Source organism: Macrotis lagotis, chromosome X (genome assembly GCF_037893015.1).
Source record: "Macrotis lagotis isolate mMagLag1 chromosome X, bilby.v1.9.chrom.fasta, whole genome shotgun sequence".
NCBI lineage: Eukaryota > Metazoa > Chordata > Mammalia > Peramelemorphia > Peramelidae > Macrotis > Macrotis lagotis.
In genome coordinates this window covers 109,211,805-109,224,396 of record NC_133666.1, presented here as the reverse complement: position 1 = coordinate 109,224,396, position 12,592 = coordinate 109,211,805, and positions in this window count along the sequence as shown.

The following is a 12,592-nucleotide window of genomic DNA, read 5'->3' as shown; positions in this document are numbered from 1 at the left end:
ACCTTTGAATGCAGCTGGTATTCCAACAGGTTGAGGAAAAAAGTATATTTTAGACATGGCGGACAGTTTGTGCAAAGGCAGCAGATGGATTGCTGCTTGCAGAGAATATTAAGTTGATCAGTTTGGTAGAAATAAAGAGTGCATGATGGAAAAATAAATCTGGAAAGATCAGTTGGGGCACGTGAAGGGTTTTAAATGCCAAACAGAAGAGTTTGTATTTTGTACTAAGAGCTTTTTTCATTAAGGGAGTGACATAGTCAGACCTATGACTCAGAAATATAATTTGGCAGCTGTGAGGAGGATGGATTGTGGAAAGGAGTTATTTGAGGCAGGCAGCCCAATTAGAAGGATGCTTTGGTAGTCTGGTTACAACGTGACGAGGGCCTGAATAGGTTGCTAGCTGTATGAGTGAAGAGGTCTGGGATGTTTTTGAAAAATGTTGTGGATATAAAATCAATAAGACTTAGCAACTAATTATACAGGGCATCCCAAAAGTCCCTAAGCAAAAACAAAGCTTAATGCTTATATTCAAAGCTTACAACTATACTAAGGGGGTGGGGTGGGGGGAGGGAAGTAAGATTGGGGGGGGAAATTGTAAAACTCAAATAATATATTAAAAAAAATTTTAAAAACTGTACTAATACTTTTATAATACCATATGGGGGGATTGAGAGATCATGAACCTGGGTTACTGGAAGGCTCATAGTAACTTTGACAGAAATAGAAAATTTAGGAAGGATAGTTTTTGTTTTTGGGGGGAGGTGGTTGGTAAAGGTAATGAATCCTGTTTTAGACATGTTGATTGTGAGATGACTGTGAAATAATAATGTTTGTCCTTCATTTTTGAAGAAGACCATGACATCAGGGAAGTAATGCCATGATAAACACATGAATTGGATTTGAGTGAGGGGGTGCTGTGCTAAGTTATCAGCCTCATTTTCTCATCCAGAGCCATCTGGGTCCAGTGGCCAGATATGAATCAAGACGACTGGAGATGGTCCTGGATGCAGGGCAACCAGAGTTAAGTAACTTGCCAAAGGTCACACAAGTAGTAAGTGTCAGAAACTGAATGTGAACTCCCATTCTCCTGATTCTAAGGACAGTGCTCTATCCACTATGCCATCTAACTGCCCCTGATATGGAATATAGAGATAGGACATACCTCTAGATTGGAGCTCAGGAGAGAAGTAAGGGCTGGATATATATATAGATGAGGAAATCATCAACATAGAGATATCAAATGGATTCAAGTCTCTTATAACAGCAGCCTATTTTCCAGCAGTATCTTTTTGACTTCACACATTTATGAGTAATATAAAGTTTCCTTTACAAGCCCATTTTAAATTGTCCTCGTACTGTATACTTAAGTTGTTGTTCATTTGTTTCAGTCAAATTCAACTTTTCATAACCCTAATTGGAGTTTTCTTGGCAAAAATCCTGAAGTGGTTTGCCAGCTCATTTTACAGATGAGGAAACTACAGCAAATAGGATCAAATGATTTGCCAAGGGTCACACAATTAGGGTCTGAAGAAGACAGAGTTCAAATGAGGAAGATAAATCTTCCTAATTCTAGGTCCAATACTCTATCCCCAGTACCACCTGGCTGCTCCAATATACTTGAGACCTGATCTCTTCTCATGTGTTACTTCAAACATCAATTGCTTTATTTAATCTTCTCTCAAGCAGATGCTAATAAGGATTTCCAATAACTTCTAATGCATCCATTAATTAAGAAAGCATATTAAAAATGGATTATGTCTCAAAACAAAATACAATGAGTTAGCTCATGGGGGTTTTCTCTCCCAATCTCATTTCCTCCTATTCAAGTTACAAAGCTGCGCCTACAGGGTAGTGGCCTTAGAATCAATCACATTTCATGGAACTTCACAATGCCCGAAACCCACCCACATATCCCATTATGATTAAATTTCATTGCTGCCACAGAATGAATGCAGGGCTATGATCCTGAAATTGTAGCATCATGTTAATTGCCATAGCAACAAATGAATGTTGTTACTTGAACAGGATTATGTCTTCACTGGAATATCAGATCAATAAAAAAAGTTCTACAGGTTGTTAGAAGAGGTTTTTTTTTCATAAAAAAGAAAAAAGAAAGAAAGCTTTAGTCTAAAAGGAAAGGGAAGACAGCATGAAGAGCTGGCTTTCTGCAGCTATTTTTCACTGAGAAAACATTAGTGGCATCTGGAGCTACCCATACTTAAAGTTCATCAAGGAAAGCTCAAAAGGATCATCTGGATCAGAGATTCTTAATAAAGGGCCCAGAGATCCAAGTGTGTGAAGAGATTTCAGGGGCCTGGTGAATTTATATGAGAAAAATATGACATCTTTATTTCAATATAATTGGTTTCTTTTTTAAACTAGTGAGTTTATTTTAATGTTTTTAAAATGTTACTAAAAAGGGAACAAATATTTATTTTACATAGCACCTACTACACCGACAGGCATTGTGCTAAGCACGTACCATATCTTATTTGATCCTTACAACAACCATATGAGATAGCTATTATTATCTCCATATTACAGTTGAGAAAACCAAGGCAGACAGAAGTTAAGTGACTTACCCAAGATTCTATGACTAATAAAGGGTTTGGGGCTAGATTTGACTCACATTTTCAGGTTCTCCAGACTCCAGATCTATTGATCTATTCAGTGCTTCTCCTAACTACCCCTAAGGGTCCATAGGCTTCATCAGACTACAGGAGGTCCATAAAATAGAAAAAAGTTAAAAGGCTCTGATCAAGTTCAATCCTTTCATTTTTACAGATGAAGAGGCAAAGAAGGCTTAATAACAAGATCATTTTCTTGCTTATCTGTCAACTCACTGCTTCTTTATTGCCTACAATAATTGATACCTTTGCCTTCAGTCCTATCATATTCTCCATTTCCTCATGTCACATAAATCCCCTCATTTGATCCATCCATCCCCATTATCTATGTACACTCTCTTCCCCCCTTTTGTGGCAAACAAAGAAAATTTTCTCTATAGGGTCCCCCACTTCCTTTCCTCTCACTCTCAACTCTCTATGGACTGGCTTCTGACCTCTTCATTCAACTAAAATTATTTTTCCCAAAGCTAGTCATGATCGAATTATCAAGTCTAATGGCCTTTTCTCAATTCTCCTCCTTCTTGACCTTTCTGTTGCCTTTTTTTTTTAGGCTTTTGCAAGGAAATGGGGTTAAGTAGCTTGCCCAAGGCCACAAAGCTAGGTAATTATTAAGTGTCTGAGACAGCATTTGAACCCAGGTACTCCTGATTCCAAGGCCGGTACTTTATCCACTATGCCACCTAACTGCCCCTCTGTTGCCTTTGACTCTGTTGACTAGTTCTCAAGGGAAAAGTGTGATACTTTGGAGAGGACGATACCATACAGGTGGGAACAGAAATCCAGAGAAAGATAGCAGTAGAAAGCCTACAGGTAGGGGGGTTGGTCAGATGATTTATAGAGGCCTCAGTTTTTGAGGAAAATGTTTTGGTAGATTTAGGAAGTGGAGTTCACGACTCTAGAGGAAGGAGGAGAAGGAAAGTTTGTTTTGAGGTAACTGATCCCAGGGATAGGTAAATGAGGTGCCAGACTGCAGAAAGGTGAAGGTCAAGAATAAGAGGGATGGTTCCTCTCCACTATGGGTGATATGGTCTCATTTCATTAAATTTTCTACCACCTTTTCTAAATCTTCTTTTTGACACTGAATGCTCTGTTTAAATGCATATAGTTATCAGATTTTCTTTGTATTTCTGTTGCTATTCAGTCATATCTGACTTTTCACAACCCTATCTGGGATTTTCTTGGTGAGATACTTTTCTTCTCCAGCTCATTTTACAAATGAGGAAACAGAGGAATACAGGGTTAAGTGAATTGCCCAGAGTTATAAAGCTAGTCTAAGATCAAATTAGAACTCAGATCTTCCTTGCTCCAAGCCCTGTGCTCTGTCCACTTGCCACTTAGCTGTCTGTTTTTCTTATTGAGTTTCTAAAATCACTTTGAAAGCTCATCAGTAAATCCATGCTTTATTTTTAGCTGTTTAATTGTTCTTATGTTCTCATTCTTTCCTTTTTATGCATTCTCTTCCATGATTTGTCTTCAGGCAAATAGATGGACAACTACTTGTGATGGATGTTGTAGAGGATATTTTTGCTCAGGTATAGGTTAGACTAGAAAACCTGGGGTCTCATCCAGCTCTAGCATTTTTTAATTCTCCACATTACAAGTTGTTTTTCATTGTTGACTTTCTATTGCGAATGTACAGACTGATTTCTTTGGTATGATTGCAGTTCTCACCTAATTTCTAGCATTTTTGCCTTGATGAAATTAGTATGGTGTCTGCTGCATTTTAGGAATCTTGTCATTACACAATCCTTCTTGCACTTGGATCTTGCCCAGGACAGCTTTAATGACACTGGTGAATAGACACCACTCTGTTTAACACCTTGCTTGATATCAATTTTCAGTAAATAACTAAGTAAAACAGTTTTTGTATTTGCATCTGTTATTGAGTCTTATACAATATAAGAGATGCCTAGTCTTGATGCAGGGAAATGATATAGAGAATTGTGAAGTAGCAGAAACAGAATTTGTAATCTTAGATGCTATTAAATCTTGTTAAATGGGTGGAGGTAAACTGACTCCCTTTGATTGTATCCTGCCTATCTTGTCCCCTTTGCTGGTGCAGCAGGAAATGGCATGTTGAACTTGGAGATCATTCAACTTGACATAAAAAGGAACAGCATGCGGTTTGCCATTGGGAGATACCTGGCTCCAAGGTGTAGGACCACTTCCCAAGCATCACCTTCTTTCCAACCTATCCCAGAAGGGTATTTAATAGGAAGCACCACCCCTTCCAGCCTCTTGCTTCTTTCAGCCTCTCATTCAGAAGGATGGGGCTTTCTCTGACTCTTCCTTAATCCATGTGTGCCTCATCATGTGTCTTGGTTAAGCCAAGCCCCATGACTACCTGCCCTTCCCCCCCCACCAGAGGTTGGTCTGTCCTTAGGGTGCTTTACTGCTTTTTTTTTTTTAATTGAAGATTTTATTATGAGTTTTACAATTTCCCCCCTAATCTTACTTCCCTCCCCCCACCCCCACAGAAGGCAGTTTGTCAGTCTTCTACCTGCCCTTCTCCACCCCCCCCCCCCAGAGGTTGGTCTGTCCTCAGGGTGCTTTACTGCTTTTCTTTTTTTTAATTAAATATTTTATTTATTTTGAATTTTACAATTTTCCCCCTAATCTTACTTCCCTCCTCCCCACCCCCCACCCCCACAGAAGGCAGTTTGTCAGTCTTTACATTGTTTCCGTGTTAAACATTGATCCAAACTGAGTGTGATGAGAGAGAAATGATATCCTTAAGGAAGAAACATAAAGTATAAGAGATGGTAAGATCAGACAATAAGACATCAGGGTTTTTTTCCCCTTAAATTTAAGGTAATAGTTCTTGGTCTTTGTTAAAACTCCACAGTTCTTTCTCTGGATATAGATGGTATTCTCCATTGCAGACAGCCCCAAATTGTCCCTGATTGTTGCACTGATGGAATGAACAAGTCCTTCAAGGTTGATCATCACCCCCATGTTGCTGTTAGGGTGTACAGTGTTTTTCTGGTTCTGCTCATCTCACTCAGCATCAGTTCATGCAAATCCCTCCAGGCTTCCCTGAATTCCCCTCCCTCCTGGTTTCTAATAGAACAATAGTGTTCCATACATATACCACAGTTTGCTAAGCCATTCCCTAATTGAAGGACATTTACTTGATTTCCAATTCTTTGCCACCACAAACAAGGCTGCTATGAATATTTTTGTAGAAGTGATGTTTTTACCCTTTTTCATCATCTCTTCTGGGTATAGACTGAGGAGTGGTATGCTGGATCAAAGGGTATGCTCATTTTTTTTTTACAAATAATGTTTTTTATACATTAATAAAATATTCTTGTTTAAGAGTAAACAAAATACCCCCTCCCCCAAAAAATATAGATTTGCAGGAGCGATAAAGTAAAGGGGAGAGAAAGAAATTAAAATAAAAAAATAATAGTAATAATTGTAGGTATGGCCAGGTGGCGCAATGGATGGAGCACCAGCCCTGGAGCCAAGAGCACCTGAGCCCATATCTGGCCCCATACACCCAGCAATCACCCAGCTGTGTGACATGCAAGCCACCCCAACCCCACTGCCCCACAAAAACCAAAAAAAGAAAAAAAACCCAAAATAAAATAAAATAAAACAGTAATAATAGTAGGGGTGGCTGGGTGGCGGACGGAGCATTGGCCCTTGAGCCAGGAGCACCTGGGTCCAAATCCCACCTCAGACACCCAAAGATCACCCTGCTATGCGGCCCCAGGCAGGCCAACCAGACCCATTTGCCCTGCCCCTCCCAAAATAATAATAATAAAAAATGTGCTTCAGTCTTTGTTCCAACACCAACAACTCTGTCATTGGTGGATCACATTCTTTATGATAAGTCCATCACAAAAGTTACTTCCATATTTTTTCCAACGTTGCCATTGCTGATTCCAACTCCCTCCTTTCCTATTTCTCCACTACCATGTACTATGTTTTCTGTCTCCTTTCATTCTGACTCTGCTGTAGGGTCCCCGAGTGGTGCAGCACACAGATCCCTTGTCCTGGGGCCAAGAGGCCCCAAGCCCCACCCCCACCCCTTAGGCCCAGCATCTACCTGGCCCTATGGTCCTGGACAGGCCTTCCAATCCCAGCCCCTTGCAAGAAGTAAAAAAAGAAAATGTGTTATATCTGACCATTCTCCCCCCATGGTCCATCCTCTCCTCCATCATGCACATCCCTACCCCTTCTCCTTGTCCCCCCTCCCCGTCCTTACTCCAGATGTCTACACCCCATTGAGTATATATATGCTGTTTCTTCTCCTAGCCACCTCTGATGAGAGCAAAGATTCCCTCATTCCCCCTTGCCTTCCCCCCTTCCATATCATTGCCATAGCTCATTGTAATAAAGAGAAATCTCATTATATGAAATATCTTGGCCTATTCCCCCTCTCCTTTTTCTTTCTCCCATTCCATTTCCCTTTTTTTCCCTATTGACCCCATTTTTATACCATATTTTATCTTCAAATTCAGCTTTCTCCTGTGCTTCAACTATAAAAGCTCCCTCTACCTATTCTATTAACTGAGAAAGTTCATATGAGTATTATCAGTGTCATTTTTCTATGCAGGAGTACATGCAGTTCATCCTCATTAAGTCCCTCATATTTTCCCCTTCTCCAATCTCTATGCTTCACCTGAGTCCTGTATCTGAAGATCAAACCTTCTGTTCAGCTCTGGCCATTCCAAAAGGAACCTTTGAAATTCCCCTGGTTCATTGAAAGTCCATGTTTTTCCCCTGGAAGAGGACATTCAGTTTTTCTGGGTAGTTGATTCTCGGTTGCATTCTAAGCTCTTTTGCCTTCTGGTATATTATATTCCAAGCCCTATGAGCTTTTATAATGTAGTTGCTGCTAAGTCCTGTGAGATCCTGACTGCAGCTCCTTGATATTTGAATTGTGTCCTTCTGGCTGCTTGTAATATTTTCTCTTTGACTTGGGAGTTCTGGAACTTGGCTATAATATTCCTAGGGGTTGGTTTTTGGGGATCTCTTTCTGGGGGGGGGGTCGGTGGATTCTCTCCATTTCTATTTTGCCCTGTGCTTCTAGGATATCAGGGCAATTTTCCTGTAGTAATTCTTTCAAAATGATGTCAAGGCTCTTTTTCTGATCATGACTTTCAGGTATTCCAATAATTTTTAAATTATCTTTCCTATATCTGTTTTCCATATCAGTTGTTTGTTTCAATGAGATATTTCACATTTTCTTCTAATTTTTCATTTTTTGGTTTTGAAGTAATGAGTCCTGATTTCCTGTAAATTCATCAATCTCTTGGAGTTCTATTCTTTGTCTGAAAGATTTGTTCTCCTCAGAGAGTTTTCTTATCTTTTTCCATCTGACCAATTTTGCTTTTTAAAGCATTCTTCTCCTCAACCACTTTTTGAACTGTTTTATCCATTTGACCTAAGCTGGTTTTTAGCATGCTGTTTTCTTCAGCATTTTTTTGGATTTCCTTGACTAAGCTGCTGACTTCATTTTCATGTTTTTCCTGCATCTCTCTCCTTTCTTTTCCCAGTTTTTCTTCCAACTCACTCATTTGATTTTCAAAGTCTTTTTTGAGCTCTGTCATAGCCTGAGCCCAATTTCTGTTTTTCTTGGAGTCTTTAGATGCAGGAGCTTGTGTTTCCTCATTTTCAGACTGAGTATTTTCATCCTTCTTGGGCTCACATGCAAAATATTTCTCAATGGTGTTCCTCTTGTTTCTCTGCTTGCTCATTTTCCCAGCCTAAGCCTGTTTTGGGGGTGCTTCCTGAGCTTTTGGGACACTCCCACAAGGGTCTCAGTGTGCGAGGCTCTGTCCTCCCTCCTGGTCTGTGAATGCAGGGGGCCTAGGCTACAATCAGGATCTGAATGTGGTCAGAGCCCCAGAGTCTTGTTCCAGGGGCAGAGGACAGAGCTCCACAGTCTCTCTCTCTTAACTCCCCTCCCTCAGCTCAATGGGCTTATGCCCTGGGGGCTCCTGCTTACCGGCTCCGCCTGCTTTTGTGTCCTGGATTGAGACTGCCTTAGCCATGCAGCTGCTTGCAGTGTACCCTGAGGGCTGGGCTTCATGTGCTCACTCTGGCAGAGGTCCCCCAGCTGTTCCCCCAATTTGTGCTTGCTGCTCCCCAGGGCGTAGCTCAGGAAACTCCCCCACTGAGCCCTGGGGCTGCTTCCGGGAGGCTGAAGTTCTTTTGCTCTGGTAGGCCACCTCTCTGGCGGGTGCCCCTTCAATCCCAGGGTGCAGAGCCTTTCTGCTCTTTTTCAGGTTACCTTGAGTAGAACTGCTTCGCTAGGTCTCACTGTGGGTTCTGTCTCTTGAAAATTTAGTTAGACTCCTTAGTTTCGAAGATTTATGAGAGAGTGCCTAAGACACAATTCATTCTTATCACCATCTTGGCTCCACCACCCCCTTGCTTTACTGCTTTTCTTACTAATTTTGGCCAATATACTTTTTAACAATATTTTGCCATAACAAAATCCTGAGCAACTTTAACATCCCAGATTGCTGAGAATTCCTTTGATTTTTTTCAGTGGCCTTAAATCTTCTGTCTTCAATCTCTAAATCCCTAATTTTGCCTTACATAGTGCTCTCTAGTCGGATAGTCCAACTCTTTAAGGACCTGAGTTTTTTTTTAGTATAGGACCCACTACTCACAAAGATCTCTATCACTTTATAATTTAGCAGATTATGCAGTAACCAACTTGGTGTGAGCCTTTCTCCATATTCAATTAAGCTTATCCTTAGGCCATGATCATGCAGCTTAACAGAAGATGTAGGATCACTTATCTGAAACCTCATAGCAGGAACTCCTTTGTGGATATGGGATGGACTGGATGACCATTAAGATTCTCTGCCTCATTGAGGCAGCTGGGTAGCACAATGGATGGAGTGCTGGACCTGTAGTCAAGAAGACTAGATTAAATTTTGCCTCACACACTTAATAGCTGTGTGACCACAAGCAAATCAGTTAATCTCTGACTGCCCCAGTTTCCTCAAATGAAAAACAGGGATCATAATAGCTCCTAGCTTATTGGGTAAAGGGCAGATAGATGGTTAAGTGGATAGAGAACTGGGATTGGAGTCAGGAGGACTCATCTTCATGAGTTTAAATCTGACTGTGTGACCCTGTTTAAGTCACTTAACTATTTTTGATTCAGTTTCTTCATCAATAAATGATAAACTACTCCAAATAGTGTCAGAACGAGTTGAACATAGCTGGAATTACTAAACAACAACAGTACTACAAAGAGCATTCTTTTTTTTTTTTAAATTTTTGCAAGACAATGTGGTTAAGTGGTTTGCCCAAGGCCACATGGCTAGGTAATTATTGTCTGAGGCTGGATTTGAACTCAGGTACTCCTGACTCCAGGGCCAGTGCTCTATCTACTGTGCCACCTAGCTGCCCTACAAGGAGCATTCTTAAAAGATTTTATATAGTAAAGAAAGGAGGGATATGGACCTTTGAATGCTAAAATCTTATTGATCATTTTTATATTTGCATTTTATATTTGCATATTCTATATTTTATATTTGTGACATTTTCCATTATTTTATAATTTTCTGTTCTTTAAGACATCTTATGAACAGAGTCAGTCTAAAAAGTCTAGTTGGTTTTCAGTAATGGAGAATAGTGAGATGTATACTATCACTTCCTCCCTATTTTGTCATCTAAGATGTTTATGACTATAGTATCTCTCACTAGATCAGAGAATTACAGAATCTCACAATAGAATAGGACCTATGGATTGAAATTTATATATTTTTTTGGATATGACCAGCTCAGGAATTTATTTTGCTTGATTATAGAGATTTTGATTTTCTTTCTTTCTCAACTGCAGGAATCGAAGACATTGGGAGAGAAAGAAGGTAAATTTTTACTGTTGAAAAAATGACATTTAATTTTTAAAGTGAATTGAATGGGGACTTAGAAACCTTTTATTCAATTTCCTTCTTTTTCAGAAACTGAGTCATAGAGATAAAGCTAGCTAAGTGACACCGTCCAACTAAAACTCAAGTCTTCTGACTCCCATTCTAGTTGCTTATGTCATTTGATCATTTATATAGTCCCCTTCCCTCCCCTTCAGTTGTCGAATAGTGGTTTTAATGATGAACTGTAGAGTCACTGAAAAAAAGCTCATATGGTTCTTTAATCTGGGTCTGGGGCAGCGGGGGCAGACTCCAATAGGGCTACCAGTAGGTATTACTGTTTGAAAGAAGACTCATAACCACTGGGGTACTTATTCCTTTTTCTGGAAAGAATTCTTTTAATTTTTTAAAAATTTATTTATTTTTGAATTTTACAATTTTCCCCTAATCTTGATTTCCTCCTCCCACAGAAGGCAGTGTGATAGTCTTTACCTTGTTTCCATGCTATACACTGATCCAAATTGAATATGTTGAGAGAGAAATCATATCCTTAAGGAAAAAATAAAGTATGAGAGATAGCAAAATTACATAATAAGTTAACTTTTTTAAAAATAAGAGGTAATAGTCTTTGATCTTTGTTCAAACTCCTCAGTTCTTTCTCTGGATATAGATGGTATTCTCTATCACAGATAACCCAAAATTGTCCCTGATTGTTGCACTGATGAAATGAGCAATTCCATTAAGATTGATCATCAAGGGGCGGCTAGGTGGCACAGTGGATAGACCACCAGCCTTGGAGTCAGGAGTACCTGAGTTCAAATTCAATCTCAGACACTTAATACCTACCAAGCTGTGTGGCCTTGGGCAAGCCACTTAACCCCATTGCCTTGCAAAAAAAAAAAAAAAAAACCTAAAAAAAAAGATTGATCATCAGCCTCATGTTGCTGTTATGGTGTACAATGTTCTGGCTCTGCTCATCTCACTCAGCATCAGTTCATGCAAATCCTTCCACAATTCTCTGAATATCCATCCCTCCTGGTTTCTAATAGAACAATAGTGTTCACTGAGGTACTTATAACTGAGACCTGGGCACACATTGGCACCATTGGGAAAATTTCCCTCCCAATCTCACTGCACAGGCATGTGGACTTGGGTGGCAATCCTACTGAAAGAATTAGTGGGGATGTAATTGGGTTGTGAGAGTAGGATGTAATCCATCTTCAAATTGATTTTTTTCCTATAAAATATAACTACTTGTGTCATATCACCTTGAAGATCACTATTCTAGGCTAATGGAATCACATTGCCTTCTAACCCCTCAAAAGGAATAGTAGAGTCTTTCCTGAATGATAGAACATCAGAATTTTGAATAGTAACTTTATTTTGCAACATTATTTGAAACAATAAAAAAGAATTTTCAAATAATGATTAATTAATGATAAGAGGTAAGAGAGTGGAAGAAGTTTTCATTTTACAAGAGGAAATAAGGAAAATAAGATTGCATGACGTTTGCTGTGTCTCATACAGCATTAACTTCAGAACTGGAAATGGCATCAAGATCTCTTGAAAGCACTATTAAGCACAGTGTTATCCAGGCCATATTGTTCCTTTACTGTCCAATTAGCTAGGGCTCCTTAATTTCTAAGAATAGCACCCAAATGACTTAGAGAGAACTGTGTCAATACTGTGGAGGAGTCTTGGGTACTAAATGGTTGCTGTTAATTGGAGGGAAGCTAATTTATTGTACTTCAGAGATTCCAGTTCTGATGGTGTCTCTTCCCTTTCATCCCTGCTGTGCTCTGATTCTCTGCCAGGCTCAATTCTCTCTAGCAAGCATGGTGATTTGAGGTTTCATATTCACACAATGCAGCAATTATATATTCACACATGTCCAAGACAAAAAAGTCTAGAAATGATAAAAGGAAGGAAACTGGGAATTTGTAGGGTAAAGAAAGGATGTGTTTTGGACAAAATTAGTTTGAGCAAGCTTGTTTCCAAAGAAACAGTAAGATAATACACTTGCCTTCTTTTTGCAGAGGATGGGGATCTATGGGGATCTATGGGTAAATAACTGCATACATTGTAAAATTTGCTTTAAGTGCTGGATATTTTTTTCTTTGTTTT